We start from the raw sequence: 8,189 nt of genomic DNA, 5'->3' as shown, positions 1-8,189 counted from the left end.
GGGGAAAATAAAGTTTTTTTTCTTTAGCCTTCTAGGGTTGATTCTCTATAACATATTCTGGCCTATGAGCATCCTCATTTATTACGGTTGTGGATGCTGCTTACAGTGCACTATCTTATTGCCGCCCATGACATTGGGAATGTGGAACATAGGAGTTCCTCTAACTGTTTCTCCCACCAACCTACTTGTTGCATGGTTGGGCTCGATGATAATCCACTTTTGTTAGCACACCTCTCTCATAACTTTGCAATGCTTGGACCAGATCCTAAGTGCTTCCCTTGTTGAAATGCATGCCTTTTTGCACTTTGAAGTGGCACATTAGCTAGGTCTGTCACTTCTACATCGTAAAGAGAGATGGTCCCCTTGAACCCCTTGAACCCCTTGCTAGCAAGCCAACTTGCGTGCTTAGACTCTGCCAAGTTCATTCATGGAATGTGCTCAGTTGTTGTGTCATCCACAACCTATGAAACGAGATGAAAATTAAAAATAATTTCAAATAGAAACATAACTTCCACAAACCAACATTGATTCTTTCTCCCCAAGAAGTTAGAGAAGCTCAAAGTGGTGCTTAAATAGACAAAATTTGATAAAACCTTTAAGAAAATTTCACAGATAGTTTTGGATATATGTATAGCTACATTAAAATTTTAAAAAAAAGATATGAAAGAATTTGCATCGAAAAGAATGATTAGCACTCTCTGGGATGCATTAATTAGTTATTTTGTTGTTTCATTTTTTATCAAAAATAATGATTGATAATATCCTCAATGCATTTAATGACATTAAATTCTCTTAGTTTACAAAGAGGCCAAAAAAGTGAGAGTTTTCATGGGGGAGAGAGAGAGAGAGAGAGAGAGAGAGAGAGAGAGAGAGAGCAAAAAGTAGTGAGGCAGGGGTTCTTTGGAGAAGAGGGAGGGGTTCTTTGGAGGAGAGGGAGGGGTTTGATTTTTTGGAGGAGAGGGAGGGGTTCTTTGGAGGAGAGAAGAGGAAGGTGGGAGGTAGGGGGCGGTCGGTTGTGAGTGAGCTCGCCCCACAACCCTCACTGCCATTTGCTGGGGTGGGGGCGGGGCCCACAACCCTCCCTAGTGTTTGGAATGGATGGTCAGGGGGTTGTGGCGAGCTCGCCCCCACAACCTTCCTTGACATTGGGGGGCTGCTCCCAAAATAGGTGACCCCCCTTATAACGGGGGGTCAGGGTTACCACCCTCCCCTCCTCCCCTCGCTTTGGACTCCCCTCCCTTTCCTTTCCATCTCGTGCCCCCCAACCCTCCGCCTGCTAGGCCCTCCCCTAACTCTCCCCTTACGCCTCCCCGCACCTCTCTCTCCCCTCCTTATTGCTACCGGCCTTCGCCTCCCTCTCCCCTTGCGCCTCCTTCTCCCCTCCCTATAACTGCCTCCCCTCCCTTTCCCCTCACCTTATGCCTCCCCCTGCCTCCCTCTCCCCTCCTTGTTTTGCTGCCTCCCCTCCCCTCCTCTCTCTCTCCCCTTGTGCCTCCCCCGCCTCCCTCTTGCTGCCTCTCCCTCCCCTTGCCTTTCCTCTCCAAAAGCGGGATGGCTTGTGTGCTTGGACATCCTATTTGCTATGTTTTTTTAAAATTCTACTATATTTTTATTTTCCAAAATGCTTTATTTGTTAAAATTTGATATATTTTATTTGTTATATTTATGTTTAATAGTTGTTATAATATACATAAATATTAGTTATATGATTAAACATATAAAAAATTTACATTTATAAAAATACATGACATTGTATATATATTTGTTGTATTTTTTATTGTTAAATAGCTTATAAACAGATGTGAATAGCCCAGTCATGTGTGGTGTTGTATTAAGTCTCTCCTTGATGTCTTATACGTTTTGTGATTGCTATTTAGACAATATGCATCTTCTAGGCTAGCATCATTGGCAGAGTTGGATGGTTGCAGGGTGATCCAAAAAAATCCAAGGCAATAATAGTATTATTTTGAACTTACAATGGTACATTTCAAGAATTGTTATTAAATATATATTTATTTTACTTGTTTTTCAAAACTTGTGCGTAATGATGAAGTGATTTGTTTTACTTGTTGTTAGGGATTTGTGCGTAATGATAGTGTCCATTATGTTTGTGGGAAAAAAGGTTGGGTGTGGAAACATAACGCAAACATCCACAACTCAAACTATGCATTTTTTACCTATTCTGGAAGGCAATGTAGGAGTTATGGTCGAGAATTGTCTGGAGTAAGTCATTCCCTTGCCGTATCCAATTGAGAAGGGTGACATGTATATGTTACATAACACTATAAACTCATTTGTGAAATGGAAAAAGGTTAACTTAGCAAAGTATACTTTGTTAGAGTCACTTATGTGATTTGTGTAGTTTGTTTTGACTACTAATTAATTGGAAGAAAACAAGTTAAAGAAGATGCGAGTAAAATACATACGTCTCGGGTAGACACTCACACAACACATCGGGAAGTCCTCTCTTAACAATCACAAAAGGTTCCTACAATCAAGACAATCAGTAAGAGAGAGAGAGAGAGAGAGAGAGAGAGAGAGAGAGAGAGAGAGAGAGAGAGAAATAGCAAGATAGTGAGTGATGAGGATTACACAGTGAAGGTACCATCTAGAAAGTGAGGCAGGCAAAGGAAAGAAGATAACGATAGTGACTACATAGAAAAAGACAAAGGAAAAGGGAAAGCAGCACAAGTGGAAGCGGAATATGTACAAGTGAAATTAAAAGACAATCAAAAGCCAGCAAGAGTAGGATGTGCATGACGAAAATGAGTAGTGAGTTACTTTTGTTATCAACTATGGTAGCAAATTGCATGTAGACATGCTACAAAAGGTCTTGGATAGACTAATGATATGACATGCTCTCAAAAGCTGAATATATGAATTGGAAAGCCTCTAGTCAAAAAGACTATTTAATCTTATCATTTTTTTTAGATTAAAGTGCAAGGTTCACAACATTTCTTTAAAGTTTTATTTTCGTTATTTAGATTGTTGAGCCCAATGAAATGGTAATATTATTTTGTTTTTCCTTTGTAGATGAGCTCTAGGACTGCATCGCAAACTACCATAGCTTCCTCATTCCTATTCAATAAATGGGGCCAGCTCTGCATCTACTTGTGGAGAAGCTCCACGCCTCCTCTCCCGTCTCCTGCATTGTCTCTGACCCCAACTTTCCTTGGGTCCAAGATGTAGCCAATCACCTTGAACCTCCCTCTCTTGCTCAACTGGTTTACCCTTTTGGCAACAAAGTTGTGGTGCAGCAAAAGGCACAAAATAACCCACATGCATATAGCTAGAAGGCTGCCAAGTCCCATGTTGGCAAGATGAAGATCTGAAGATGGTTGAGCATTTGATGACTCTTGATGCAGCAGCACAAGGCGGTTACAACATCGTGGTATACCCCGGGATTTGTTTACTCCATCCTATGGAGTAGTTCATGGTGTCTCTCCTAGATCACCTCATCACCTTCACGACTTGGGTGTATTTCCATGCTTACATTTGTGTAGCTTTTTATCATGTATATAAGGATTAATGGTTGTTATAGATGGGTTTAATTCCAAGTCATTGATCTATGTATGAGAAGTGTAGGACCATGTGTGTCATGGTGTATTAGTTTAGGAGCCAAGGGGGCGGAGGGCTAGACCCACCCTTGGTGCAATAAAGGGGACAATTTGGTCTATGGTGATGCAAGCTTGACCCCACCTTCTCATGTCTTGATGGTTTGATGATTTAAAAAAAAAACACAAGAAGTACTCGGGTACTTCTACAGGCATCATACTTCTATCTTGCTCTCACCGTGAGCACTCTAGTGGTGGACTTGTAGCCACCAAAGGTGCCCACACACCTGGACTGTCCAACCAAGATGCAACTTGGACTATCCACCAAGATGCAACCTAGACTGTCCACCAAGGATGCCCACATGGTGGACTGTCCACCCGCTCAATAGCAACGGACTGTCCATTGCAACGTGACTGTGTAGCAGTGAGTCAATGAAGGCACCAAGGATTGGGATCATCAAGTGGAGACGCACCACCATAATGGACACAAGGAGGTGCATTGAAGGCTCCAACAACACCGAGACACTCCACCACATCTCCACCGACTGACACTCCACCGCATCTCCAAACATAGGAGATTCCACCAAAGGCTACACTGCCACCCAAGGCATCCACCAAGGATAGGAGATGCCATCTCGACCTCAGGCATATATGGCCTTCGTCCCACCTTAGAGGACATTCTGATCCTGTAACCTTATCTCACTTGTAGAACATCCTTTGTTATGGGAATATATTTTAAGCCCTCTTAAAAATATTATTCTGCCCTCTTAGATAATTTGGGAACGCTTGGATTATCTTTGCGTCATGCCAAATTATGTTAATATATCATGGGTGATACCATTATAAATATTAATATGTTTGGTGGTTATTGACGTATGCTTGGGGTCTCCAATGTTTGTTTCAGTTGGTTCGTATGTAGGGGTGATTCCCGGGTTACTTACGCCTAGCAAACATGTGTGATGATGGTTTGTATGCTTATGGAATATTTATTTCACCAATTTATTGTTGGTTATTTTATAGGTGAAGAGGATTTCGAGGATTGATGAGAAATCGCATCAATTTATTACTTGACACACCATTTTTGTAAACAAGCTTGTAAATACATGTGCTAGCTTGTGCACATTTTGATTTATTTTGTATAATTTATCAAGCATAGACTTTATCCTTAATATTTGGTAAACCTTGATATGCTTTAAACCCAAGACTCAATTTATGGGCACTCTATTTTTGAAGATAAGAGAGTGTCTTGCAAGAAAAGCACCACTTTTTGTAATTTTTGAGGCTATGGCCTAATTTGGAATAAAATATTTAGTAAATACTTATGTGTGGGGGAATGAGGCCATACACACATGAGGGGGGACGATTGTACCCAATATTGGAGTAGCATCTTGTGAGCTAAGTATTTTCATTTGTTTTTGAATATTTTAATCATGGTCATGTGATGTTTGATGAATTCTTGAATTTAAATGATTTTCTTGCAAATTATTTGATTTCTATTCTCCCTAGAAATTTAGATCGTGTGACAATGGTATGAGAGCTAGATACCTAGGGAGAAAATGATAAAATTGAGTGGGAGAAAGCTAAATTCAAAGGTTTTTGAGAGATTACCTCTATTAACCAAAGGTTAAGAGGAGGGTGGTAAACCACAAACCATTCTGAGAAAACCATGAAACCACTTTCAAATCGAAAAGCGGTTTTGCTAAATTCTTCACCTCTTTCTAATCCATCTATTTGTATAGATGGATTCCAAAATTGAGAGCAAATCCTGCTTAGCTTTCTAATTGCTAAAACGTTGAGGGAGGAAGGAATCTATAATGGACGGTGTACAAATCTCCAAGAGTTAATTTATGGAGAATATAGAATATGCACTGTGGGAAAATTTTCAGAAGTTAGACTTTTTGATTAATCAGGAAAAAAATTCCACACTTTTTCCTTTCCAACTCACGGCCAAGAAGTGTTTAAGCTTTGGGAATTTATCTTCTATCAATCCCATGACTGCCTGCGCTGCGAATTCCGGGGGGGGGGGGGATTTAGTCGTGCATTGATTACTTCACTAAGCTTCTTTTAAGCTATGCGCTGGGTTTAAATCCATAGAAAGCATATTAAGCAAAAGCTTTATTTAGTAAGCTTTAATTAATAAAGCTTATAAATGCTTTATTAAGCAAGGGTTGCTGAGGAGATTTTTTTATCCAAAAGCTTATTAAGCTTTATTTAAAGCCACACTCTTTAGCTTTATAATCTTTAGTAGAAGAGCTTTAATATTAAAGCTTGGATAAACCCCCTTATGCAACAAACTTTATACACTTTATTTCCATTACCATCTCTCTCTCTCTCTCTCTCTCTCTCTCTCTCTCGGATACATTTTTGTGACCAAAAATTCGAAGAGAGAAATATCCACAAAAACCAAGAGCTATTTTAATACCAATTTTTGCAAGAAGGGTTTGAAAAATTAATATCCTCATCTCTCCAAAAGAAAAACTTTCTCAAGAAAACTCAACTCTACCCACAAAAGGCTATTATTCAAAAAGAAAGGGTTACAATGACTGATTTACCCATTCTGCCCACGGTTCAAGAACAAATTTCAGCACTTCAAGAACAGATTACTAATGAACAAGAAATTTGACGTGAATTAGAGTGTCAAGTCAAGCGTACCAAATGCAAACGCAATGCTTTTAATTCTTCTGACTCAGATGACGAGGAAAGTGACCAAGTCAGACGCACTGTTAAAGCTACATTGCGTGCTCAAAATTCTAAGAAAGACTCACGAATCAGTGGAAAGGCATTCACTTTCCAAAAATATGACGGCAAAGAAGGATGCACGAGTTCTCATTGCTTGGATTAGCCAACTGGATGACTATTTCTCTAGCGAGAAATTCTCTGAAAAAGATAAAATCAAATGTTCTTGTAATCATTTGATTGAAAGTGCGGCTTTATGGTGGAAGGTGATTAAACAAGGTAAACATTGACCTTCAACTTGGAAAGAGTTTCAGAAACTCTTAAATAAACATTTTCTACCATCTCAATACAAAGCTAAAGCACGTCAACGATGGGACACTCTGCGCTAGATTGATAAAGAGAATGTCCAAGCTTATATCGATAAGTTTTGGGATATTCTTCTGTAGGTTCAAGTCATTTAAAAAGTCAAGGAAAAAGAGCAGCATAGAAAATTCATTTGCAGGACTTAAGTCTACCATTAGGAGGACTGATGTTAACATGTTTCGTCCACATGACCTTAGCACTGCTATGGACCTTGCCCTAAATTCAGAACGTAAAACAGCTACATCTAGAGATTTCAAGATTCAAGATAAATCTTTTATAAAATCTACTAAATCTTCTTTTCCTGCTAGTACTTTTGATAAATCCAGGATGCAAAAGGGTAAAGATGTGACTAAAGGAAGTTTTCGGAAGGACAACAACAACAAACCTTCAAATGGACAACCAAAGAATCGAATCGTCAGATGCTACAACTATCATAAGGAAGGACACCTCGTGCAAGATTGTCTTAACAAAAAGAAGAATTCCACTTCAACAGCTCGACTCAAAATCATTGAGGAAGATAATGAAGATTCTTTCAAGAAAGAGGGTAACTCTAATCCCGACTATTCAGATTCAGGTAAGCTTTCAATTCATGCTTTATTTAAAAATTCAAGAAAGAGGGTAACTCTAATCCCCGACTATTCAGATTCAGGTAAGCTTTTAATTCATGCTTTATTGAAAATTCAAGGAAAAATAAAAGGAAAATCCAATTTTATATTGCATGATGATGGTAGTTCGCATGATTTCATTTCTGAGAAAGCATTGAAAGAACTTAACTTAGATGCATCATACTCTAGTTATTACAAAGTAAAGGCTGCATTTCAAGGTACTAAGTACAACTGCACTGGGGAGGTTAGAGATTTGGAATTACAAATGGGTTCACTAAAAGAAAAGAGAACATTCCTAGTGGCACCTTTACAAAGTGTGGATGTCATCTTAGGTATACCATGGAGACATGAGCATAACCCCCGTATTGACTATGACACCCATATCATGAGGTTAATAAAAGATGACCAAGAAATTTGTTTTCAATGCCAAAACAAAGGTGAGTTAGGCTAATTTTTTACTCATACTCAAGTAAAAAGAGCTGTATGGAAAAAGGAGAAGACATTTTTTATTTTAGTAAACCAGCTTACTGCTGAGGATGAATCCAAATCAAATATGTCTCATGACCCTTTCATCTCTAAATTCTCTAATTTCTTTATAGACGACTTACCACTTAGCTTACCTAGACCTCGCCCAGAAGACCATAAGATAGAAATAATTCCTAGTAGTTCACCACCATATAAAGCTCCTTACAGAGTTAACATGCTAGAACAAAAGGAAATTCAAAGACAAGTCGAAGAACTATTAGATAAGGAATTGATTCGACCCAGTAGTTCTCCATTTGGTGCTTCAGTTCTTCTCGTTCAAAAGAAGAATGGTACATATCAATTATCGTGCACTAAACAAAATTACTGTTAAGAATCGATATCCAATACCTCGAGTAGATGACTTGCTAGACAGACTTAAAAAGGAGCCCTAGTTTTTAGCAAGATCGACCTAAAGTTTGGTTATCATCAAATTCGAATGGACGAAGGGGATATATACAAAACTGCT

The sequence above is a fragment of the Cibotium barometz genome, chromosome 17 (assembly GCF_041138505.1).
Source record: "Cibotium barometz isolate CiBa-2024 chromosome 17, ASM4113850v1, whole genome shotgun sequence".
NCBI lineage: Eukaryota > Viridiplantae > Streptophyta > Polypodiopsida > Cyatheales > Cibotiaceae > Cibotium > Cibotium barometz.
The sequence above is the reverse complement of the archived record's forward strand: the minus strand, read 5'-3'. Positions refer to the sequence as shown.